Source organism: Balaenoptera ricei, chromosome 4, assembly GCF_028023285.1.
Source record: "Balaenoptera ricei isolate mBalRic1 chromosome 4, mBalRic1.hap2, whole genome shotgun sequence".
NCBI classification, from domain to species: Eukaryota; Metazoa; Chordata; class Mammalia; order Artiodactyla; family Balaenopteridae; genus Balaenoptera; species Balaenoptera ricei.
The window spans coordinates 114,294,390-114,322,018 of record NC_082642.1 but is presented as its reverse complement, the minus strand read 5'-3'; the positions used below and the strand labels follow the sequence as shown (position 1 = coordinate 114,322,018).

General features: G+C 37.4%; 1 protein-coding gene across 1 annotated transcript in view; it reads left to right on the top strand.

The window, feature by feature from the left end:
* Window positions 1-27,629, top strand: part of COL8A1 (collagen type VIII alpha 1 chain) — a 157,450-nt gene that overhangs the window by 30,388 nt on the left and 99,433 nt on the right. The window contains exon 2 of the mRNA XM_059921305.1: window positions 6,030-6,084. The gene's annotated coding sequence lies outside the window, so the exon portion shown is untranslated. The remainder of the gene's footprint in view (window positions 1-6,029; window positions 6,085-27,629) is intronic.

The window sequence follows — 27,629 nt, the reverse complement described above, 5'->3', positions numbered from 1 at the left end:
GAAGAATATGTTTCATGCCTCTCTACTAGTTTCTGATGGTTTACTGGCAATTTTTAGTGTTCCTTCTCTTTTAGACAATGCATTACCTGAATCTCTCCCTTCATCTTCATATAGTATTCTCCCTGTGTGCAGGTTTATCTCTATGTCCAAATTTCCCTTTTTCATAAGGACACCAGTCATATTGGATTAGGGGCCCACCCTACTCCTGTATGACCTCACCTTAACTAATTACATCTGCAGCAAACTTATTTCTAAATACGGTCACATTCTAAGGTATTGGGGGTTAGGAGTTCAATATATGAATTTTGGGGGACACAATTCAACCCATAACAAGGACCTTGTTTTTTCTTACTAGAAAAGCTATACACATGTACATATGCATATGTGTATGTAAGTGGGTAGATGCATATATGAATATATAAAGGAGTGAATGGTACACATCAAACTGCTAACTGGGGTTACCCTCTGGAAAATGGTGGGGAGTGAGGAGGGTGGGTGGGCAGTATTTATTCTTTTAATCTCCACACTTTTGAATTGATTGAAAAATGTTCAACAGGCATGTGTAACTACTGCAAATTTAAGCAAGCAACTTATAAGCTTTTAAGGCACCTTATAGGTGTTCATCAAGGTAGATAGTTAGGTTGCCTTGAAGAGAAGTGGGAACTACAACAATTAGGTGATCCAAAATTGTTGGAATACTTTTCAGCTATCAAAATGCGAAACAGTAATATTTCATATGTTCCCCCCAAAAAGGGCTTATGAGTCAGCGGCAGAGTGGAAATAGCACTGTACTTGGAGTCCAGAGAGCCAGAAGGAGCTCCATTTCCGGCACTAGCTGGCTATGTGTCCTTAGGTTCTTAACTGCACTGGCATTTGCATTTTCATCTTTAAATGCTTCTGTAAATTCCAGATATTCAGTCCCTTGGTCTATGTTTATTCCTATCTGGCTTATACATGCATGTTTTATGTCACAACAAAATTTGACCGAGCCTAAAAATAGCCAACCATCACTTCTCCTAGACAAAGATCTGAACACAGAGGCCATTGATCTGAACTGTGTGCTTGAAGGACAGCATGTAGATGATCTGTTATATAATCAGGTGGCCTGATTCTTCCACTCTGCCTCTGCAAAATGTCTATGCCACCCTTTGCTATTACTGTGGGAAGGACAGCTTCCACTGCAGACCCATATAACAGAGTTGAACCCCACAAACCTACGTCAGTCTTTCAGAGCTTTTCTTCATTCCTCCATTCAATCAGGAAATAATTATTAAGTACCCACTGTGAGTCAGGACTATAGCAGGCCCTGGGGACTCATTGATCAGCAGAATAAACAAGGTCCCTATTCAGCTGAATGAGGTCAAGAAAACACGTAATTGCAAGACAATATGGAATGTGTTTTGGTAAAGGAATTGCAGTGTGCTCAAGGGATTCCAGTTCTCTGAGTTAGGGGCCCCTAACTCAGACTTAAAGTTTTCCAAAGACTTCTTTTCACAGAATTGCATCAGCTCAGCTTTGAAATCATGAGTTAGGTAATTTTGCCCACTACTGGCTTTCCAAGAATTCTGTCTTTCATTTGGGTCTGTGGTCGCTGGGGAGAGGCAAGGCTCAGGCAGCGAGTAACCAAGCCCCTGTTGTTCAGCTGCCCAATGAAGAGAAACAATGGCATCTCTGACTGGGAGGCATTCTTCCAACTTCCTGGATGGTGCCATGTTTTCACTCAACGTAGCAGAATCCGCTCTGCCAAGTTCAGGTGTAAAAGGGGTCAGATATTTGATCGCAAGGCCTGAACATAATGAGAAATACTTATTCCTTTCTCATCAGAGTCAACATCCATTACAGCACTCCTCACTGTTACGAACCAGTACATCAAACACAAAGTTTCCCTTTGAAAGTCTATATGACATTCTGAAAGTCTTTGGAGGGCGCATTTGCTAGTTTCCTCAGGCACAGCACATGACAAGGTGATAGGGCTCTGGTTTCTCTAAGTCCCCTCAGAATTCTTGTTTCCTGTCCCCATAAGGCTTCTCTACGTTGACCTGCAGAGCTCAAGCAAATATATGGTTGTGTTTTGTAACATTTTTTAAAAGGAATTCTGATCAAAGTGGTAGTGGTAATATTTTGTTTTGTCTTGTCACTGCAATAAGCTCTACAAATTTACTAAATCCCAATGTAAGCTGATGTCTGACTCTTTGACATCTTATTTTCCAGAAATGCCCTCTGTCATTTTTTTCCATGGAAAATCTACACTAGAGGAAACAAGCTTGATAAAAAAGGGATGGAGATGATGAGGCTTTTTTCCCACAGACAAGGATATACCTGTATCCCTTATTGAAGCCAGGTTTCTTTGGATTTTTTTTTTTTTTTTTGGTTGTGCTGGGTCTTCGTTTCTGTGCGAGGGCTTTCTCTAGTTGCGGCAAGCGGGGGCCACTCTTCATCGCGGTGCGTGGGCCTCTCACTATCGTGGCCTCTCTAGTTGTGGAGCACAGGCTCCAGACGCGCAGGCTCAGTAGTTGTGGCTCACGGGCCTAATTGCTCCGCGGCATGTGGGATCTTCCCAGACCAGGCCTCGAACCCGTGTCCCCTGCACTGGCAGGCAGATTCTCAACCACTGCACCACCAGGGAAGCCCCTTCTTTGGAATTTTTTAAAATACAGACAATTTTTTAAAATTTCCTCATGCATCTAAGAAAAAACAGTTGGTTAAGTTTTTTCCTAATCCTGCCTCAATTCTATAAATTCCTGTACCGCAATTTTCTGCATACAATGGACATTTCATCACAGTTCATTGATTTGGAGGCTCCAAAATAAAAAAGCCTACCTCTAATTACCAAATATTCACTGCATATAGCAGTAACCTCAGACCTGAGTCTATCCATGGGATCTATGTAGAATTCTATCACACTGAATGAATAAGTACATCCTCCCACCATAGAAAGGATGTGGTTATGTAGAATCCAATGTGCCACTATACTGTTGTCTGTTTGTTATTTATTATTTGTTTTATCCCACTTGAATGTAAGCTCCAAAGAGCAGGGTCTTTATTTTGTTCCCTACCTTGTGTCTCCCCAAGGCCTGGAGCAGTGCCAGGCACAACATAGGCCCTCAACTACTATTATTGAATGAATGACTGTAACAAGGTTATTTTTCTCCAATGGCAGCTCTCAGACTGGCTCTTCTGAATCATCTTTATCCTTTGATGACATCTTGGCTAGATTCTGTAACTTCCTGGTCACTTTCAGCAATGAAAGGCTCAATCCAGTTTAAAACTTCAACCTCAAATCCAGTGCAAATCTTTCTTTCTCTGTCTCTGCTCTTCCACTCTTCTTCCCAGCTATGGACGCTGGCATGACCCAGCTCTGGTTTTAACACCCTTTTCTCACTCCCCTTTATGGAGGCCTAGCTTTTGAAGTGTTTGGGGTAGGAGGAGGGAGAAGAAATGGACCAACTTTTTTTAACTTAACCTCCTATAGTTGAAGTGCTTTTTTTATTGATTAAAGCATCTTTGCTGGGTAACAGGTACCTTCTATGAAGTCCACCTGAATCCCAAGAAACTAACACATCCTCACCACCGAAAATGGAAATGGGAGCCATTCCATGTCCTTTCGTCCTCCTCGGTATTCCCATCTCTCAGATTAGAAATCCAGGGTGCCAGGCTTCCCTTCCTGCAGGAATTCTCAACTTTTATAAGAGAGGTTCTTGAAGCCCCCCACCTTTCTGGCCCCAGCCTCTCACTTGGCTTTGAGGAGTGGAAAGCACCCACCATTTCCCTCCCTCCCCCAGGAAGAGCTTCTCGCCATGAACGCACTCTCCCGCACAGGCTGATGTTCTCAGTCCCCAACACTTCCCATCTTCTTATACTTTCTCAGATAGAGTTGGGTGGGTGTGGGGGGGAGGAATAAGGAATGTTAAGTATGGTTGCCTTGGGGCTGGCACTTCAGGGGTCTCTCTCAGTAAAGCCACATTGAGGTGTGAGGAGAAACTGGTGAGTCTTTTTAGATTTACCACCTTTTTGTTTCCAACTGGGACCCTACACATCGACTTCAATGCAACAAGAAAAGTCCTATCAACATCCTGTTATTTCTGCTACAAAAATGACTGTCTATCTTTTACATTTACACCTCTCTCCAGGCCTGGTATATGCCTTGTTCTGTAAGCAGTTACGGAGACATTCAATAGATATTTATTAAATTCTTAATACAGGATGAGGTACTTGAGATGTTGACCAGAAATTCTAAACTTCAACCTGAAAGCTGCTGAAAAAAACTTGTGGGTATCAACGTTACAAATCCTGTTGAAACCACAGAGACTTCAGACCCATGCAGGAATTTCTAAACCCCGCTCCAAACGTTTACAGGATTCAGGGCTGGGGTTCCCTGGATGCTCCAATCATCAGAAAATCTCCCATATGAAGAAAGAGCAGGGACAATATTTTTTTAATTAAATACATGCTTAGGGAGAAATTTAAAACAGAAACATTTGATAATGAGACAGTCTTTTATCTCTGTTTGCTGCAAGCATCTTGGGCTTCAAAATGTCTCATTGGCTACTGAAACCTAATGTCACCAGAGTCCCAAAACAGATATATTTTGCCACAAATCGCAGATGCTTAGGAATCCTCCTCCTTGAGATTCGATTCATATTGTGCCTCTTGACACTGAGTTTTCTCTCTGCCACAACTCAGAGAAAGTCGGGTGGTCTATATGGTTTTGCTTTCACATTCACAGCTTCACCAGCTTTCTTGGATCCTCAATTAACACATTAGTTGCATCCCTCTGTAATATATGCATTCAGGGAACAAAAATTCAGATCAGTGTGGAAAGTTATTGGGAAGGGTGGATTAATCTAATTTTATTGGTTTCAACTTTCCATTGAAACTTGTTTCCCATCATTATATAAACCAGTTTCCCTCTCTGTACTTTCCTTGCTCTCTCAGTAATAAGGGACATCTACTTTTCTCAAACAAATACTATGGCAATTTAATTGAAGAATAGATGTAAAACAAAACTTGCAGTTTATGGAAGAAATCTCCTTTCTTCCAGCAAAAGTTATGTAATTAACCATACATCCTTTGGGAGGTCTTAACCTCTAATCTTCATTTTCCTCATCTGTCAGTTTAAGGCCAGGCTAATGTATTGTCCATTTATTGTCTATTCTGTACCCGGTTCTATGGAGAGCATTTATCATGTTACTATTTTATTTTGTATTCAAAATAACTCTATATAAAAGGAATTATAATCTGCATTTTGTAGATGAAGAAACAGATTCAGAAGGTTAAGTAATTTGCATAACATGTGGCTTGGCCAGTCAAAGATAGAACCTGAATCCAAACCCTCATTTCTTTAGTTCTAAAGCCCTAATTCTAATTGCTGTAATATGCTATCAACTAAATGAGTTCTGAGAGCCCTAAACTATTCCTTCAGGTTCTATGTTCTGAGCCATGGAACTATTTCATGTCATTGCAAGAAGCATTATTGGTAAATTATTATTCCTGGCTTTATATAGAATAAAAAATAGTATACCTCAATATTTTGTAACTACTTTTGTATTGTGAATGGTGGAGAAAAAAGAACTATCAGGTAGCTTCATCTTCTTTTTCTTCCAAAAATATTCTACCTAAACAAACGTTTTTTTCTTTTTTTAAAGACTCCCTAAAATAGACATGATACAGCCTTCCTTAGAAGACCACCTATTGCTTAATATTGGGAAAAAGAGTTTTTCTCTGTCTGGTGTGGCTCCCTTCAATTCTAATTTATTGTCCGTACTTCAAAGTGAATTTGATCATTGTTTCTTATCCCTTTCTTCTGGTGGGAAATAATAGGACAGGATGTGCTTAAGGGGAGATATAAAAATATTGTATTGAGACACCACAAGGAATGTTAATTCCTTCTTGCAATCAGTGTTTTAAGGGGTGTCTGTACAGAGTAAAAATAGATGGACAGATGAAGAGTACAAGTCTTATGTAAAAGGAAAGTATTCATCTTCTACTCTTCTTTTAAATAACAAAATTTCAATATCATCTGTGCCTAGGTTTTCTGGACTTGGAGAAATAACACTTAAGGAAGAGGGTGGAGAGGAAGGAAAGGTAGGTCCAACTGACAGTTAACTGATTTCATCAAGAATTATCTAATGTGCTTAATAAGAATTATCTTCTCCATATGTGCTGGCCTAGAAAATGAAAAATGTCTTGTCCATCAGTCTTTGAAGAATTGAATCATCATTTTCCTATCAGCTAAACACTCAGTGAAAGAAAGAAACATTTGAGAAGATAATACAGCAAATTAAAAAAAAAGATAGAAATGAATGAGAATTTGTAGACCTTTTTTTTCACTTTGGCAAAGCTAAAACAAAACATCTGGCTAAAACAAAACAAAGGTTTCCTGTCAGCATGGAAAAAGCAATTCCTGTCTAAAATTGTGTTATCTGTTTTTTAGTCCACTTAATTAAGAAAGCTGCTAAATGTCATGCAACATGTCATCAAATGCCCTTTATAAAACTGATTTCAATTTTTCATGGGTTCATCCAGTTTTTGTGTTCTCACTATTAAATCCTTTAGGGTTTTTTTTAAGGCGAGTCTTCATTTCTAAAAGTCAAAGATACACTATTCTTGTTATAATTACTTTTTGCACATCACAGTTAAAAATATACCAGAATATAAAAATCCACTGAAGATCAAGTCATCTACTAAAATATAATATGGTCTCACACATATCATTGACACTTACTTTTAAAGAGAAAAACTGAGATATGGACACTGCTTGAGTTGAACCGAGCTATATTAAGTCTGACCCTCTAATTTTTCACATAGAAAACCTGAGTCTCGAACTTGAATGAAATGTGGATCGCAAAGTTAGTAGTGGAAAGCTGACATGAGCCTGCTTCACTACTACACTGTTCAAAAAATATTTAACTAGCTATTCTGTGCCAGGTGTAGTGTTAGGTTTTGATGATTCAAAAGTGAAAAAGACAGGGTGTTCAGTCTGAAGAATCTTATAATCCAATGGGAGAGTAAAGTAAATAAATTGATAAGTAAATTTTTGTGTAAAAAATAACTTACACATTTAGTAGCTTAACAAATTTACATTTATTATCTCACAACTTCAGTGGGTCAGAAATTGAGTATTTTAGCTGGATCCTCTGCTTCAGGATCTCTTACAAAGTTTCAATCAAGGCATCAGTCAGAGCTGAGGTCTTATCTGAAAGCTCCACTGGAGAAGGATATGTTTTCAAGCCCATGTGGTTGTTGGCAGGATTTAGTTCCTTGTGGTCTGTCAGACTGAGGTCCTCAGTGTCTTGCTGGCTTTTGTCTGAAGGTCATCCCCGATACCTTGCCACGTGCACCTCCCCAACATGGTTGCTTCTTTTATCAAAGTGTGTAAGTCAAAAAGGCAACAGTGAGAATCTGCTAACAGGATGGAGGCAGGGATAATTGGGGGCCATCTTAAAGTTTATCCACCACAGAATTTTACAGTAAAACATGACAAATGTTGTGAAAGAGAAAGGCCCAGGGACAGTGCGAGCACAGGAGATAGGATCTAAACCAGACTAAGGAGGCTGGGCTATCATTTGAGTTGAACTTTAAAGGATGAGGGGTCGTCAGATCAATGAAGAAGGAAAGATGGTCATTCCAGGCAGAAGTAGGGCCTATAAATGCATAAAGGCATTAAAAAGTACATTTTTCATGTCTTTGTAGGTAAGTTGGAATGGCACAATATTAAATAATTGGGAAGGATGCTTTTTGCTTAGGATCAGCAAATTTTAAAGTTGGAGACTCCAGATGGAACAACTAAGGCTCAGAGACATTAAGCCTAGCACATGGTAGATATTCAATAAATATTGAACAAATTAATGAAATGTCTTTGTAGCACACGAAATGAGCTTCCACTCTCATACCCCAAACAGTAACCACATAAGTCAACCTCCATATCTTTAAGAAAAATAGGAAAGATAAAATTAGAAGTGCTGGGAGAGAGATAGAAGAAAAGTATGTTTTACAGTAAAGAGAATTCTAGAGACAGCCAGAACCTACTGGAAAAGAAACAGAAAGTTAGATTTCAATTCTAATTTCTATTCATAGAAGTGAAAATAAAAGGGGAATTTCTATGGTGTGATACCAGCCAGCTCTTTGGGGAAACAAACAAACAAACAAAAAAGCTTTACAGACATATAAGGTAATAATGGAATTTTTGCAACTAATTCTTTCACTTCATTCCAAAGCAAAAAAAAGTTTTCCAGAGTCTTTTTCTTGAGCTTACCAAACTGCTATACAATTTCTGACTCAAAAACAATATATCACCTCTAGGATCCAAAAAAGAGATGGCTTATATTTCACATATTTATATCAGGCTTAGCATTTTTTTTCCTCGGTCTGAAATATACACGTTTTATATTTCAGCTGAAGAGGTTATTTTCCAAATGAGGTTAAAAAAAAGCCAAGGTACTATCACTCTGACATTAGCAGCAGTTCCCTAAAAATATATATATATTTTTAAGTCATAACCATTTTAGGAAGTTTTTGAACCAAAGAGGAATTTGAGTAATAATCGTCATATCTCTTGTTGCATGTCAGGTATGATTGCCTGAAATGCGTTGAATGGAACTACACATTTACGATTCTTTCATTCATATAAAGTTAGCCTAATGTTAGCCAGATTTAGTCATCCTGTTGTCCCATGCTTATGGGTAAACCCACTTGGAACCAGCTTTTGGAGAGAAAGCAGGGGACTGTTAAATCTGTCAGTGAAGATACCCTCTTTTCAATGCCTCTGGAGATGCTGGATTGTTTGCCTTCTTTACTTCTCAGTGTGGCACACCCAGTCTCTCCTGGTGTGTGTGTGTGTGTGTGTGTGTGTGTGTGTCTGTGTCTGTGTGTCTGAGTCTGTGTGACTGGTGGGGAGGGAGTGTTTAAAATGTGTAATTCCTTTTTATCAATTCTCTACAAATCTGCAACCAAAATCCTTGAGGAAAAACATTTTAAAGAATATGGAGCATGTATTAATATATTTAAAATAGATAACCAACAAGGACCTACTGCATAGCACAGGGAACTCTGCTCAATATTGTGTAATAACCTAAATGGGAAAAGAATTTGGAAAAGAATAGATACGTGTATATGTATAACTGAATCACTTTGCTGAACACCTAAAAACTAACAGAACATTGTTAATCAACTATACTCCAATATAAAATAAAAAACGAAAAAATAAAAAAGAATATGGAGCATGAATCAGGGGGAAGGAAGATGATTTAAAAGGAATAGGAGTAAAATTATTTTTTAAATATGAAAAAGTAAAGGTAATAATTAAGATGTATGTGATATCAAAACCTTCTTTGAGAGTATTATAGAAAAGACAATTCTTCAGATGCTTTACAGTTCAGAAACATTTTTTAATTTCTTTGATGAGAGGATGTTTTAAAGTAGAAAAGTTAAAACTCTTGATTAAGTACACCAAGTTTTAAGAGGAGTAAGTACTCAATTATCTAGACCATCTCTCCCAAATCTGCTACAAAAGTAAAAAGCAGGACTTTGGGAACTTTGGCTATTCATTTGATGGTCTTCTCTATAGAACATCCTAATTGAATTATATGGAGTTATCCACTTTAGAGCCTGAGATCTCTTAAAGAGAAAAGACACAAGTAATCTGGAACTGTTGATACCTGAAGGGCTCCACAGAGGCAGTCAGAAAACTAATCCATAGGGAGTCTCCACAGCTCAGAGCAGGAAAAATTAATTAAACTTCCACATTTCCAGAAGAGCTATTGAAAAGAGAGGTAGAAAACCTATTCTCTATTTCAATATCTAAATTTCTTTTTTTTTAATTGAAGCATAGTTGATTTACAATGTTGTGTTCATTGCAGGTGTACAGCAAAGTGACTAAGTTATACATATACATATTCTTTTTCGTATTCTTTTCCATTATGGCTTATTACAGGATATTGAATATAGTTTCCTGTGCTATACAGTAGGACCTTATTGTTCATCTATTTTATATACTACTGTATCTGCTACAGTACAGATATACTATTATATATATTATAAAATTTAAATTTATATATTTAATTTATATATTAAATTTTTTTTCTATATCTGTGAGTCTGTTTCTGTTCTGTAAATAAGTTCATTTGTGTCATAGTTTAGATTCCACACATAAGTAATATCATATGGTATTTGTCTTTCTCTTTCTGACTTACTTCACTTCATATGATAATCTCTAGGTCCATCCATGTTACTGCAAATGGCGTTATTTCATTCTTTCTTATGGCTGAATAGTATTCCATTGTGTATACATACCACATCTTCTTTATCCATTCATCTGTCAATGGACATTTAGGTTGCTTCCACATCGTGGCTATTGTAAATAGTGCTGCGATGAACATAGGGGTGCATGTATCTTTTCAAATTAGAGTTTTCTCTTGGTATATGCCCAGGAGTGGGATTGCTGGATCATATGGCAACTGTATTTTTAGATTCTTAAGGAAGCTCCATACTGTTTTCCTCAGTGGCTGTACCAATTTACATTCCCACCAACAGTGTAGGAGGGTTCCCTTTTCTCCACACCCTCGCCAGCATATGTTATTTGTAGATTTTTAATGATGGCCATTCTGACCAGTGTGAGGTGGTACCTCATTGTAGTTTTGATTTGCATTTTTCTAATAATTAGGTTCAATATCTAAATTTCTTATATGTAGGTGACATTGCTTCTTCTTTTATATAAAAAATAACTATTACTTTGATTTATAGGGAAGATTTTTGTACTTCTATTAGATGTATATTGGAACTACTCTTTCCTGTCTTCCATATTTTCTTAACTTCTCTGATATTTTCCAACTCTTTATCTCTCTGGTCTTCATTCTGAGTGCTTTCCTTATGCCTTCAGTTTATCTAGGTTTTGTTTAACCCATCTCTTGGGTTAGACTCTAGTTGTGTTTCTGCACTACTTGGGTTATTCAAACTCAGGTCCCACAAGAAGCCTAGATTTGGACTTCCAATTTCCACCATGGCCAGGGAGGATGATCTATTTCCAAGCCATATCCCCATGCTATATCCCAAGCCTGACTCTGGACTTCTACCTCCTTGTATGAATTAGACAGGCTATTCCCAAATATATTTCCCCATTGTACAAAGTGCTTTAGACATTAGCTTCTAAAGCATATAACCATGCTAATACCCTTGGCCCACATGGCATCAACCACCACTCATTACAATGAATTAAGTTCCCTCTATTTCCTGCTACTTAAAAGATTTCCCTTTCTGGCTTTTGAACTTAGCTTTGTAGCTAATATTTTTTAATTTATATTATAGCTGGTATTACTACATATTTCGAGTTAGAAGATATGCTTCCTACATCTGCTTAGTCAGCCAACCTTCCCAGAAATCAATTTTGATGCAGAAATAAATAAATTAGAGGATTTTTGTAGCTAGATATCTTATTAAGGTAGTGCTTTACAAGTAAGAAACAGATTCACTTCTTTGAACGATCAAATTTTCACTTCTGTTGACGCTTCCATTTCTGGTGGACTTTTTTTCTTTTAACATTTAAGAAACGCTTTATAGTGAAAAATGGTACAAGGTCATAAGTCCATCAAAATTACTACATGTGGTTATTGAATGGGCAACACATAGTTTAGTATCACATACTTTGGCACCAAAAATTGAGGGAGAAGGGCTTGGTTGCCCTCCTTGATTAAAGAGTAAAATTCCTTGAATTTTCTAGTGAAAAAAAGGCTGAGTGAATTTTCGGATTCAGTTATTAGAGACACCCTCGTTGCCTTCAAAATCTATTATGAGACTACCACCACCCATGAATTTGCCTAAATCATTTTATATTTCTTTATAACAGTTTTTAAAACAATTTTTTGCCTTTGGTATAAATAACTTGAGTTTATTATTCATTAAATTAAAGTTTCTCTATTATTTGTCCTTAACATTTACATGAAAGTAAATTTTATACAACACTACCTGAGGAGAAGAAAATTTTTTTGTTTTTCATTATAATTTTATTTCCCTGCCTTTGTTTCACTCTTATTCTGATTCTGAGACAACTGTTGATTTTCAGGTATTTCTTTTAAAATCTATCTTATGTTCAGTTTTAAAGAAGTCGCAGAGCAGAGCATAGGTGTTAAGATTCCCAGTCAGACTGTTTGAGTTTGAATCCAGCCTCCACCACTTACTACTAAGTGTGCAACTGTAGGCAAGCTTTTTAACCTCTGTGTACCTCACCTTCCACGTCTGGACAATAGGGATGATGATGATGATGATGATGATAATAGTGCCTACTACATAGTGTGTTATAAAGATTAAATGAATTAATATAGAGAGAACATTTAGAACAGCCTTCGACGTATGTTAATTATTATTGTTATATTTCAAATTTCCATGAGGCTTTTTGCACAGGCATCTCTAAGAGAGTGTTTCTAACCATAACCTAGCCTAATGATTTCATAGTTTTATGGAAAAGTCTCAAGGCACAATATCTTGAAGCATATTTAAAACAATCTATCCTTAATGCTATCTCTTTTCATGATCACTTGCTTTTTTTCATGAATGGATGTCTTAAAGGTAATGAACCCACATAACCCTTCCTTTTTTCTATCAGAACCCTTTGTTGAGACTGTTGACAGGAAACCCCTTGGGAATGGAGGGAGTTGAGGCAAAAGAAGAACACTTCAGTTTAGTGGCCAGAGGGGGCCCTCACACTCCCCTGCTGGTGCTGTGAGCCAAGATAAACAGGGTTGGCAAGGGGTGCCTTACTCACTCCACCCTGTCAACTTGGAGGTGAAGGTTTTCAACTGTGGTATTGCTACTCCACCCAACTTCTGTTCCATTTTTAATATACCTTTGTGATAAAATGTGCTGTATCCATTAAAAAAGTCTTGAAGGTGTGGCTGACAAGAAGGAAAGCAATATCCTGCCAATGCCTCAGACTTGAAAGGCCCTCCATCCCTAGCCCATGGACCACCCTCTCTATTCTGGCTTGTACAGCACAGGCTCCACATTTTGTTCAGTAAAAGCAACAACATCCACATACCTCACCACCTGGGAAAATGCCATAAATTGTCCCTAGTCATGTGTGCCCTGGCAAACACCCAGGTAAATGATTGAGCTCACACTGGCCAGTCACAGAAAGAATATTAGCGTACCTTGCTTCCCTCAACAAATGTGTTGCTGAAACTGCATGAAAATCAAGTGTTTGCAAGTTAAATCACTTCTTGAATTCACCGGGAATTTGCTGCTTAATAAATGCTCAGTGGGTTACTTACTGAATAATAAAAGTCCTTTGTAAAGTAATAATGACCCTTTAGTTTATCTGTTTTCACATTTGGAATTTTGGAATCTGGTTTTCCTTAAAGCAAGACGCATCTGTAGCATTAGTTTCTCTACTATAGGTGTCACTTAATCTTTGAGGGCTCAGGTTTTTTTTTTTAGGGGAATGTTAGGGCATCAGACTCAATGACCTCTACAGTCCCTCCCAGCTCAAAATTCACTTTCTTACAAAGGCAGTCTAGGAATAATTTGAGAAAGTCTTTTTGTTTGGTTATTCTTTCTGATTTTATCATTCCATTCACGGTCTAAGGAAGAGTGTGCTTCCACCATCAGTTTCTGGAACAGTTCCATTTGATGCTTCACAATGGCATAAATAGCTATAGCCATGGTCAACTGACATTTTGAAGTTCCTCAGAGATCTCTTTCCATTGCTACCTTTCCTGCTTTAGTTTTGGCCCAGAGAAAAATTATCAAAGATCAGAACTGCTCCCATCAACTTCATAGGCTAAGACCTTCTTTCTGGATGTTCCCTGGAGCATAAGGCACTACATACAATATTTCATTATTTGCTGTGAGCATCAGTGATACACAAAGGGAAAATCATGTCAACTCCACTTCATATCCTGGAAAAGAGTACTACAAGATACTTAGGTTACTCACCCAAGTCACCCAGTCAGTAACTAATGAAGCTAAACATGCTTAATTTTGTGACAGAATTACTAGCCTATGCTGCTTGAAGTTGAAATAACTGACACCAGAAATATTTTAGTTAAAAACTTTCCTTATCATCCCCACTGAACATCACACCTTTCATTTAGGGAATCTATGCATTTACCAACACATCCTTGGAATAATCTCAAGAACAAAAGGCAACTGAAAGGTGATATTTATGAGCTATTGGCAGTATGCCTCAGGTTATACAAGCCACAAGTCTCCAAAAACAAGTATAACTAACATTTGATTCCCCCTGTGGCTGAAGAAGTACTTTCATATTAATGTAAACATTTGATGTCACAGAGATAAAAAAGAGTGTGTGATTCATGTCAGTATTATTTCACCTCATTTAATTGCGTAAATTTTTGTGATAATAGGAAATGGCTTGGCAAACTTCAAGAATTGATCATTGTATTTGGCATTATTACTGGTTGTAGAAATAGCATTGTAAACTATCAGCTAACATTTAAAAGATTATTAAAAGATATTATGAAACACTTTATGCCAGTAAATATGACTATTTATATGAAATTATTACCAGGCTGACACAAAAAAAAATAGAAAACCTGAATTGTCTGATATTATGAAAGAAATCAAATCTATTTTTATAAACCTTCCCACAAAGAAAACTCTACTTTCCAGATAGTTTCACCAGTGAATTATCTCAGAATTTAAAGAATAAATAACATTAATCTAAAACAAATACTTCCAGACAGTAGAAAAAAGGGACAAGAGACACTTTTCTATTATTTAACAGCCCAGCAGAACCTTACAAGGACATTACAAGAAAGAAAAATAGCAGACACATAGATGCAAAAATCATAAACAACCTTAGCATGACCAAATGGACTTTTTTCAGGAATGCAAGGATGGTTTATGATTCAAAAATCAATCAATGAATTCACCACATTTACAGAAAAAAGGAGAAAATCACATAATAAATGTAATAGCTTCAAAAAGCATTTGATAAAATTCAACACCCATTGATAATAAAAGTACTTAGCAAACCAAGGGGACTTTTTAAATCTGATAGTGTACTTACAAAAGTCCTACAACAAACATTTTCCTTACTCGTTACTTTTGGAACAAGGCAAGGATGCCCACTATCACCATTTTTGTTCTAATTATACTGGAGGTCCCAGTGAATGCACAAGACAAGAAAAGAAATAAAAGGCATAAGAATAGGAAAGGGAAAAATATAATTTTTGTTATTCATTATTAGAATTAATAAATGCCTATATCAAGCCCATTGGATACAAGGTCCAATATCCAAAAAAGCGATTAACTTCTATATGCAAATATTAAACAAATAGAAAATGAAACTTTTAAAAAGACATCATTTACAATAGCATTTAAAACATTAGCTTATCAGGTATGTGCAAAGGAATTTAGAGAATAGACATCAAGAAATTACTGTTTTAAGAGTAATAATATGATGGGACAAGTGCTAAAAAAATAGATCCAAAATCCATGTAAATATAACTAAATTGATAGTAATTTTCTAAAACCAATCCTCAAATCTTTCTTCCTCTTTCTCTCTTTTGTTAGCTGCTACATTTCTTAAAAGCAGGATATCACAGCTATTTGAATATTCACCAGTGATTACCTGATAACATCAGAAAATAAAAATGGACTTTAGGAAAATTTCCATTGAAATCATTGGTTTTAAATTAGTTTTATGTTTTAGAGGGAGAGTACCAAAAGGAAATAAATTAATATATAATGGTCAAAGGTCTTTCCGGCTCTCTTAAAAGCATGTAATCAGATAGCTTCCTCATGCAGAACATCTTATATCACATGAAAATATACAAGGTGTCTAAAGAAGCAGTTTTGAATAGAGGATTTCTGAATACCATCTCAGGCAAGGTCTAGAGAACTCAATATTATGTGATTTTATGATAAATTTTCTAGAGAGCATGGCCGACTACAAGTCTTCCTTTGTACTTTTCTGTACAGTTCCTCACTCAGAACAGATCTAGCTGTCTATGGGAAGGTTCTGCAGGACAAAGAGCTAAGATTTGGCCACTTACACACAGACCAAAAATGAATTACCCAGGGTGTGCTAGCAGAGGGACTTGAACTTAAGGACAGGGGACAATCTGCACAGGTTGCCAATGGTTTGTCAGAGTTGTGAGAAAAGAAATGGGAAATTAAAAAATAAAATTCTTATTGGCATAATTTACATTGGACAACATGAGCACATTCCAGTCAATCTACTTCACAGACATGATCTCATTGGTCTCCCCAACATCCTTACAAGGAAATGAGGGGGACAAGTGTGACTCCACCCTTTAGGCCAAAAGCCCCATTGCTCACTCCCACTTGTAGGTAGGTGTGGGTGGAACACCTTTATACAGGGGAACAAATTACCAACTTCCTGGCTTCCCCGCAACATGTGGGTGAACAAGTTTGCCTTTCTCTCCTTGAGGCCATATAATTCCCAAAACAATTTGTCTGAAATGTTGGGGACTGAGTCACTGGCCAGTGATATTCTCAAACAACTGCTGGGTTGTTTCTCAATCATTATTTTGCCATTATGACTTGGACTCGATACATCATGTAACATAAGTGCCTGTGATGAAATTTTTCTCATTGGCCTAGAGGAGGCTTTTAAGAAAGGGAAGACTATGGTAAATATGGAAGAGGAGTCATTTTACACTTTTGCAATAGAAGGATATGTTACCAGCACTACGCTCATCTAGAATATAAGATTTGACACCAGGTAAAGTCAGAACATTGAGTATCCAGAAGTTCTCTCATATAGTAAACTAGTTATCCATTGTTCTGGGTGTTTTGTTGTTGTTGTTGTTGTTGTTTTTGCAACTAGATTGCCTCTCAAGACTATTTTCACTCCTCCCTTTGTGTGCTTAAAAATAATGTAGCATGGGCTTCCCTGGTGGTGCAGTGGCTAAGAATCCGCCTGCCAATGCAGGGGACACGGGTTTGAGCCCTGGTCCGGGAAGATCCCACATGCCGCGGAGCAAATAAGTCCGTGCGCCACAACTAATGAGCCTGCGCTCTAGAGCCCGCGAGCCGCAACTACTGAAGCCTGTGCGCCTAGAGCCTGTGCTCCACAGCAAGAGAAGCCACTGCAATGAGAAGCCTGTGCACCGCAACGAAGAGTAGCCCCCGCTCTCCGCACTAGAGAAAGCCCGCGCGCAGCTACAAAAACCCAACGCAGCCAATAAATTAATTAATTAATTAATTAATTAAATCTATATATTAAAAAAAAGTGGCAGAACTGTTCAAATTCTCCATCAAAACAATTACTAGTAATTATAATTTTGAGGAGAGCTCATTGGGAAAGAGAACATTTTAATAACAAAAATCCAGTGGAGAGTGTTTTTCACATTAGGAAACACAGGATAATTTATTCAAAAACCAGCTCCTTAGGACTCACTTGAGTGTCCTATACTTAAAGATATGTTTAGATTTTTCTTTCTCCCACTACAAATAAAGTGTTCCAAATACTGAGGGATGAAAAGCACAGGAAGTCTATCTCCATATAAATGTTGACACACAAATTCACTCTAACCACATATGGATATCTCTTACGGATATAGAACTCAGCAGCTTCTAGCAGTCATCTGAGATGAGCACCATATGTGACATAATAATGCATTATTTCACTAAAGCTTTCAGAGCTTAAGAAAATAGCCTGAGGAATAAGACTGCTCCTTTCTGAGCCAAGGTTGCAATCTTCTAAGTCTAAAACGTGCTTAAAAACAGACATTAGGTAATTGTAAAAGCCAAGGGAGATCAGTTTAAGAATATGAAATAATATTACTACCAACTGCCCTTTTCTGTGTTCAATCCAGATAGAAGCTGGACACATAGGAAGTGACATTTGTATAATAACAAAGAAAAGGAGAATGAGAGAGCAACCTTCCCACTTATATTCTTTGTAGGATTTTATTACTATCTGCTCTTTATAACCCCAGAAAATGGGAAAATTATATTTGTTCAAAACATTACGGAAAGTCTTCCTCTGTCTTTCTATGACATAGTTTCAGGTCATTATTAGGCAATTTCATTTCATATATCAATAGTAGCCTATTTGTTTATTGAAATCATCATAAAAGGCAGTTCTTGATATCAAATAAAGAGGCTTGAAGTCAGAATACTTCACTCCCACTAACTTGGTGTATGGTCATGAGACGTGAGATAAATTATCTCAACAGGTCTTTCCAGAATTATTCTATTCTTTTTGCAAATTGGTTTATATTTGTAGAAAAGGTTCAGTCTGTTTCTGGCATGGCAATGGCCAAGTCAGAATCTCTATTTGACACAGTAAGAAAAATAGGCCAACACATTACACATTTACAAGATGAATTACTGTAGATAAAATATACATAAACATGGATTGGTGTGTATTTTTAATATCCAGGGAAATTTTCATCCCTGAGTTATTTCATTAGCAACTGTTTCATCACATATCCCTGGCTAAGAGTTTCCAATAACTCTAGGTCAGCAATTGTAGACTCCATTTTCAAAGAAAAAGCTCTTATATTTTCCATCTGCAAAACTTTTACACCAATGGCCTTGTTCCTTAAGGGTCCAAAGAAGACTGAAATATTAGACGGAAGAAAAAATAAAAGATTTATGTAGAAAGACTTTCTGACTGGGGGGTGTGTTTAGTCTAGAAACAAAAACCCTAAAGTGTGGCTGGCTTAATAAAAGTCATCAAGAATATGAAAGACCAGCTGCTCTGCATTTCCTCAGAGACTAGAACCTGAGGAAATGGCCTTCAATTACAGCAGAAAGTGACGCTTTGGGTTAGATGCAAAGAAGAATTTCCTGGTTGGGTCTCTGAAACAGGTCACTAAGGGAGACTGTCACTGCCTCTCAAGGATATTTTGCCACTTGAGACAGATATTAGCCCACGTGTATTAAGGGCTTCTATATTCAGGCTCCACACTAAGCACGTTATATTGGTTATCTCCTTTCGTCAGTACAGCAGCTCTATGAGAGAAACGTTATTGTTCTCATTCCATCGATGGGAAGGCTACCGTTTGTGAAGTAGCTAGCAAGCAGAGGAGATGGGATTTGAACCCAAAGAGTTGGACTCCAGAGCCAGCTCTTTTCACCATTAGGATTGATGCAATGGCTATGCAACAAGAAAGGGAAGCTATTGGATTTGACCTTCAAGTGTAGGAAGACCCTTAATACAAAGAAATATAATCTGATATTCTCCATCTCCATCCACTCTGAAATCATTGGAAAAGGTTTAAGTGGCTTAGAGTTGTGTAAAGGCCACAGAACATATAAGAACTTACCAGCTTTGTGATTTCAGGCATGTCACTTAACCTCTCTGATGCTGTTTCCTCTTTCACTTATTTAACGCTATTCATTGAGCACCTATTACACCAGAAATTCAGTGGTGAATAAAATCTCGAAAATGAGAAAAATACTAACTACCTCCCGCTGGCTGTAGTTACCACTCAGTCAGCACCAGTACCCCTCCCACTCTCCCTTCTGCACCAGGGACTCAGACTACAGAGGAAGAACTTTCTGACGTTACGTTTTGTGAAATATGCTTCTAAGTGCAGAAAGAAAGAATAGAGAATTGTTATCTTCTGAATGAAGGATGAGTTTTCCAGAAAAAGTCCAGAGAGAAAAAGCACCAGCTTTTTAAATTATTTGTTTTCTCCTTTGTACTTTCATAGAATTTTTCATACCTCTATTATAGTGCTTATCATATTTTAATTATTCTTTCACGTGTCTTTCTCCCCAGTGAGACTCTGGATTCTAGAAGACAAAGTTTATCCTTTGCTCCTTTCCATATTTACCAAAATCATACCAAGCCCTGAGCCTAGCATATTGTAGGCACTCATAAAATATTTGTTAAATAAATAAATATTCCTGGTCGGAAAAAGGAGAATAAAATCATAGGAGAGAAAATATAAATTTAACCTTACTTCATATACTAAGATTGATAGACATTCATTGAAAATGGCAATTCTTTTTTGCTTTATTTAGATGTGGGAAGAGCTATAACTAGGCACAATACATAAGCGTCTTTTGTGATTGTTTAAAACCTCCAGAACTCCCTTCTCAGCAGCTCTTAAGGGATAGGACAAATTCTGGTTTGTGAAAGGGAGTGTGGGTGGTCCTGCTGGGAAGCAGGTGGATAGGACCACATGATTTCTTCCAGCCTGAGCTTCAGTGTTGCAGTGATTCCAAACGAACCCTCAGGAATCCTTCCAATCATATGATTCCAGTTACCCTGACTGTGCCTCAAATAAGCTCATATAAAAAGAAGAGTCCAGCTATTTAACCCAATATTGTCATGTTGCAAACATTTTGTTTTTACATCATTGGCTTCTCTCAGCCAAGCCAAAGTGCTGTGAATGTTGACTAGGAGAGTCCGTGACTTTGCCTCTATATGATCAGAAGAGTAGGCTGAAAAGTCAAACATTTCATGAAACCAGGTTTGGGGGCCGAGACCTGAAATGAGCTAAATTTTTTAAGTGGATTCACTAAGTAACCTCTTCAGAATAGTCAGGTTCAGGTTCTGGGACCCTACCACGATGTCATCAGGTCTGAAATCTCAGAGTGTCCTGCATTCACTCAGGCTTTCAGTATCAGGTGATGTTAGCCAAACATGCCATGGGGACCACACTTAGAGTATGAGTTTACAGGAAGTGCTGTCTTCTCAAGTTTAATCACTGTGCATTGAGCACCTTCTGGGTGAATACGATTGCACTAGACATTTTATATACACTGTCTGTAATCCTAAAAACAATCCTGGAAGGCAAAGGTCATTATTCCCATTTCATATCTGTAGAAATAGGGCTTCAGAGAGGTTATACAAACTGCCCAGTACTGTCCAGCTACTAAGTTAGAGTCAGGATTCAGATTCAAGTGCCTCTCTCTGCTTGCCTTCCTAAAGGAGTGGGGTGGCACACGGTTGATCATTTATAAGCATCTGAGCCCAAAAGCTGTGAAAAGATAGACCAGTAGACATAAAGTATTATTGAATGGGTAGTTGTTTGTTTGGGGTTTTTTTGTTAATGAGAGTTTGTCATTTGGTTTAAACCAGTTGTACATCTTTCTCCTACTGAAATGGAGAGTTTTCAGATCTCAACAACCCACTTCCCATTGCTATCTGTGAATTGTCAGTATTATTTTAATGATAGAATCATTTCCTAAGGTAGAGTAGGGTATTTTCTTTATAATATCTGAACTTGGCACCTTGTAGAATAAGCTTCTGCACAGGAATTGCGCTTCCATTACCTAACTGCAAAAAGTTGCCAAAATTTAAAAAGGTTCTGGGAAGGGGAGACAGTGTAAGAATTCAAGTGGACCTCAAGGTCTCACTCTTAAAAGAAATGGAAATATTTTTGGACTGTATTGTCATCCTATTTGTTGGTGTAGCTACAAAAGGAAGGGAAGACTAAAAGGCAATAATTTGTTTTTCCAGTTTCTCCAGTAATACCTACAGCTGAATTATGCTATTCATAAAGAAAATATTTCTGAGTATTTTGCAAATTTTACCATCTTTGAAAAAACGTTAATATACTAGTTTAATGTCTCACTCTAAGGAATATATACATTTATTCTTAATGTAATAAAAACTCTAAGGAAAAAATGATGTCAGTCAACTACACTGAAAGCTCAATCAGTAAGAAGACAAATGCAAATAATATAATATACAGCATAAAAGGCTGACGGAAAGTGATGCACCTTAACACCGTCTTACTATCATCAAAAGTGGTAAGAAGAAAGAATAAGAATTTTTTATACCCATGATGTGTCCAAACTATGAATATCTTTCAAATGCCACACATTTCAATCTTTCATTTTGAATTGTATTTTATATGCATAACCATGAAATAATACTTAGTCATATTCTACTGAATAAGAAATTAGTACATTATTTCCATCTTTGCTAATTTTTCTTTCTCGCTTCCTCATGAACTTAAAAATCTGCAAAATAAAACTGTATCAGTATGAAGAAAAGAAATGAGACCAACCCTTCCCTGTACCATCTATACCATACCCTATGTCACTATACATTTTTCTCCCCTTTTCTCTATGTTGTAGAATTTTCAAGTCTTAAAAAACTCTCCTGTCTTGGTTTTCCATCTATAATTCTTCTGATGGCTTTCCACATAGAGTAAAAAATTTTATTTTCAATCCAAACATGTAGAATTTATCTCTGGATACTAAAAGCCTATGGCCAGGTCATGTTGATTTTGCTTATTTAAGTCTGTAATATGGTAATAAATAAGTTCGTAATAAGAGTGCTAATTCATCCACCAAGGCAATTTTCTGTGATTAAAAAAATATGGATAAAATAGTCAGGCTACCTGACCCACGTGAGGTACTTAGCTGGGGACATGGCAACTTTTTCAACCATACAAGCATTTTTTTTTATATATAAATTTATTTATTTAATTTATTTATTTTTGGCTGCATTGGGTCTTCATTGCTGCACGTGGGCTTTCTCTAGTTGTGGCGAGCGTGGGCTACTCTTTGTTGCAGTGCGTGTGCTTCTCATTGCAGTGGCTTCTCTTGTTGCGAAGCACAGGCCTTAGATTTCAGTAGTTGTGGTGTGCGGGCTCAGTAGTTGTGGCTCACGCGCTCTAGAGTGCAGGCTCAGTAGTTGTGGCACACGGGCTTAGTTGCTCTGCGGCATATGGGATCTTCCTGGACCAGGGCTCGAACCTGTGTCCCCTGCATTGGCAGGCGGATTCTTAACCACTGCACCACCAGGAAATCCCAAGCATTTTTATTTTTGTCTTTTTGTTTTCAATATTACAGAAAATAATTTTGCCTCTAATAAATATTTTAATATTATTGCTATTCTTTATCAAACCCTGGAACAGAAATCTCCCAAAGGTAGTTACTTTTGAAAATTTCACAACCATGTAGCCATAAATGGAGCCGAAAATTTCCCAAACAAGCAAAATAAATTTAAACAATAGTTTAAATGCATCCTCAAAACAATAGTAGAATCAAGGGTTAACGTTTTTGACCAAAGACCTGCACTCAACTTTTTATAGAATTTACCACAATATTATGTAATATTAGTGGTGCACCTTATTCAATTTAGTACTAACCTTTTTACAATATGTGAAAATTAAGAAAAGGGAACAATGAAGTAGTTAATCATTCATTTCTCTTCATGTTAGTTTATTCAATAGATTTCAGATGGACCTAGAGATGATAATTTTAAGTGAAGTAAGACAGAGAAAGACAAATATCAGTGATATCACTTATATGTGGAATCTAAAAAAAATGATACAAATGAACTTATTTACAAAACAGAAATAGACTCACAGACTTCAAAAACAAACTTATGGTTACCAAAAAGGAAAGGGGGGCAAAAGGGATAAGTTGGGAGTTTGGGGTTAACAGGTACATAGTACTATACATAAAATAGATAACCAACAAGAACCTACTGTATAGCACAGGGAATTATATTCAATATCTTCTAATAACCTATAAAGGAAAAGAATCTGAAGAATACATATATATCTGAATCACTTTGCTATACACCTAAAACTAACACAACTTTGTAAATCAACTATACTTCAATGTAAAAAAGTAGATTTCAGAGAGTGTAAATCCATAAAAGGGTCTAAGAAGAACCAGGGGACCCTGGGGAGAGGGTTATACTACAGCCAGGAGCCAGAGAAATACCTTCCCTCCCCCAGACTAATAAGAAGAGTGAAGTTTCAAGAGGAGGTCTCCCAAGGCCCAGCGGCAGACAAATAAAGTCTTAAAAGGAGAACGTTGGGTGCCAGCTGACTGGGCCGCATACAGGGCACTCCTGCTATATAAGTGCCCAGCAGGATCACCACAGTGACCTTGGCCAAGCTCTATAACTGCCCAGCTCTGAAAGTCCAGATACCATGGAGCCACCTAGCAGCAGGCGGACCAGTGGTCGCCAAGTCAGAGAAAGACCATTTGAGTCTCACCTGCCTCTACTGCCTTTCTGACATTAGACAAATCACCAAAACTCCTTCAGTTCCCATTTCCTAACCTGCAGAATGTTGATAATAACAATGACTGTGCTAAGGACTGTAAGACAACGGAGGTGAAGAGCACGTGGTGAGCTATTAGGCGCTCTGCAAATGTTAGTTACCCGTATCTGTTCATGTGTCTCTGTGTGCACGTGTGTACTCTTAAATAATTCTAAAATGTTCACATTTCACAGATGGAGAGGGTAGATGAGGGAACTGCACTCAGCGTGATGAGGGTGGATGTGGGGAGCTGTGCCTGAGCTGGAGGCAGCAGCTGTGCACACAGGCGCACCAATGAATACACACACCACACACTAGGTGTTGACAGTTACAGGACTTCACGCTGCACCCTGGATGGTGCCACCTGATTGCTTACAAACATACCGGATATGGGCCAGAAAAAAACCCAATACCATTCTTATTCAGGGCTCAAACTGTAAAGCAATATTTTAGACAGGCTTCCGTGAGAAACATAATCTTATTATAACAACTAATTTAATATGGTGGTTGTAAAAATTAATAAAACCATTCGCATGAGAGCATAACAAATGTTTATAATTTTGGAGAGTTCATGAATAATTGTACAGCCACTATCATGATAGTTCCTCACACTCTGCATCTTCCAAACTACCTGATGAATTATTTTACCCATAAATTGCCTGTGAAAGAAGGCAGCATAGAGAAAGTCGGCTTATTTAAGATTTTATCAACCAGCTGTTACACCACCAGCACTTCTTCACCAGTATGATCATCTACCCTCACGCAAATCCCCAGAGGGCCTCCCACACTCTTAGAGAAAACAAGTTCCAAATAGCTATAGGTTTAACTATATTTTGTGTTCTAATACAGTAAAAATCTGAAATCTGTTTACACTATATGTGGAAATACATATCCATTCTCAAAGCACACCAAATGATAGTGTATTAGTTTCCTATTGCTGCTGTAACAAATCACCACAAATTTAGTGGTATAAAACAACACAAGTTTAATATCTTACAGTTCTGGCAGTCAGAAGTCCAAAAAAGTCTTACAGGGCTAAAATCAAGGTGTCAGCAGGATTACATTCCTTCTGAAACTGGAGGGGAAAATCCATATCCTTACCTTTTTTAGCTTCCAGAGGCAGCCTGCATTCCTTGGCTCATGGCCCCTTCTTCAATTTTCAATCATATCACTCCAACCTCTGCTTTTATCATTATATCTCCTATCTGACACTGACTCTCCTGCCTCCTTTTTTATAGATAAAAACCCTTGTGATTAGATCGGGCCCACTCAGCCAATCCAAGATAATCTCCCCATCTCAAGATCCTTAACTTAATCACACCCGGAAAATTCTTTTTGTTATGTAAAATAATATATTCACAGGTTCTAGAGATTAAGACTTGGACATTTTGGGGGGGGGTCTAGTATTCAGCATACCACAGATAGTTTACTGTTTTATCAATACTTTTTCTCTGGGAAAAAAAATGCATTGGGCACATTAAAAAAAAAAAAAAAAACGCATTTAACTATGCCCACTGAGCCTTTGTGATTGAATTTTGCAGTCATTATGTCCAATTCTTCCTGCCTACATACATCATTCTAACACAAGGTTTCTCACCCTCAGCCCTTCTAACATTTTGGGCCAGATATTTCTTTGTTGTGGGAGCTGTCCTGAGCATTGTGGGAATTTTAGAAACATCCATGGCCTCTACCCACTAGATGCCGGTAGCACTGTCCCCATAGTTGTGACAACAAAGAGTGTGCCCACACATAGCCAAATGTCCCCTGGGTGGAAAAAAATTACCCTCAGTGGAGAGCCACTCACCTAACAGAAAGCAGCCAAATTATGGTAGTTGCCTCTTTATAGGCAGTAATTCATAGAAGGCAAAAGATTTGGAGGTATAGACTGATGGCTAATTTTAAGGGGGCAAACGTGAGTCATATATCTCAGCATTGTAGGCTAAATTTACTGCTAAGTGTGTTTGTCCAAAAGACACAGAACTCAGAGCTGTCTTAATCAATGGCAGTAACTCATCTATGGGATGAGTCCAGGGTGGGTTATGAGGCTTTCAGTGCTTTGGCTATCAGGCTGAGAGGTGCCTTAGTACGCAGTGTCTTACAAAAGCTGTGAGCTCTTCAGCAGCGGGACCCATATCTTATCATCTTTCTTTCCACAGAGCATAATCTGAGCCTACAACCTGCAACCTTTCCATTATACTATGATGGTTCTCAAAACACAGGGGTGATGGTGTTTCTGAAGGGATATAGGCCAGGCCCCAGAACTCACTTCTTGGCTAATTCCCCCAGGCATTGATTCCCAAGCTTTAGTCATTTGTATACCCCTTTCACGATTTCTTTTTATCATTAATTACTCAGTATTTATCTTTAAATCAACTTATGGTTTTCAAACATAAATACTACTTTAACAATAATATATGTGAAATCATGTTTTATAATGCTATAATGCTGTAATTTTTCTAAAATGCACTAAATTAAATAAGTAACTATAAAGAGTTTCATGTTTATCCACATGCCGTTTAAAAGTATCTCACCATTAGATACACACACAAGACTTTTAGAAACATTGTCCTGGAGGCAACCAACATCAGCAAAAGCCTAACATTTATTTCTAGATCTAAAGAGGTTTTTCCCATCTACTCAAGTTCCTCACAGGTGAGGGACCATCTCCAAAGTACAGCAAACCAAACTGCTCACAGATGCTGAAAGCTCTCACAATTGGAGGGAAAACCTCAGGCTACTATTTACACACTCTTTCCTAAACATCTTCCTTTTCATTTTCCTTTAAAATAGATAATAGTTAAGATATATGCCCTTAAAAAACGGCATTACCAGGTAGTTTGTACTGATATGTTTAATACATGACATCAGCCAGATAACCACAGAAAAAGCAAACTCTGGGGAAAATAATCCAGACCAGGATTTCCCAAGGTGTATTTCACAGAACATTAATTCTATAGGATCTCAGTAGACATTACATGGAAAAAATGTAGTGGGGTGGGGGGGGTGGTTGGCAGAGATCTATAGTCAAATAATTGGAGGAAATGCTGTTAAACAAAATTAAAATAATTTTTTATTGTAAGACTTCTTAGAAACTTTCATATTCTACTGTGCTTTGTGAAACTTAAGAGAAATATACATTAAGCACACAGTCCTAAATTTATTTAATGACAGAAATCCTTTTTTTCCCTAAGAGCATTTCATTGAACTGATGTTCGAAGGAACATATTTTGGGAAAGGCTGTTTCCTCTGGATTAGAGAAAATTTTATTTTCCTGAGATGAAGAACAAACTCTAGGATAATGGATATTTTTAAATGCATGCTATCTTATTTTTTAAAAAATATCTAGAGGTGCAAGACTGTCTTTTCTGGGATTAACAAAGTTAATCCCGGCCTTGCACTTCCAGAGACTCAAAAAACATTATTGGATGCGAATGACAAACAAACATAAAAGACAACGTGGAAATTCTTTTAGGGGCTATAGCATGGTTTATACTGGCTACTTCTTTGCTTTGAGAAGTAAATAACTTCTTTTTATCTTAACTCATGAAACTCCACAGAATGTGGGCCCTGATAATCTAAAATCAATCTTTGCTCAAGCTGGTATCACCTGAAGAGCATTAATGGACCGCTGTCACAGCAAACAGGATATTTTCCTTAGTGGATTCTTACTTCCTCTCCATG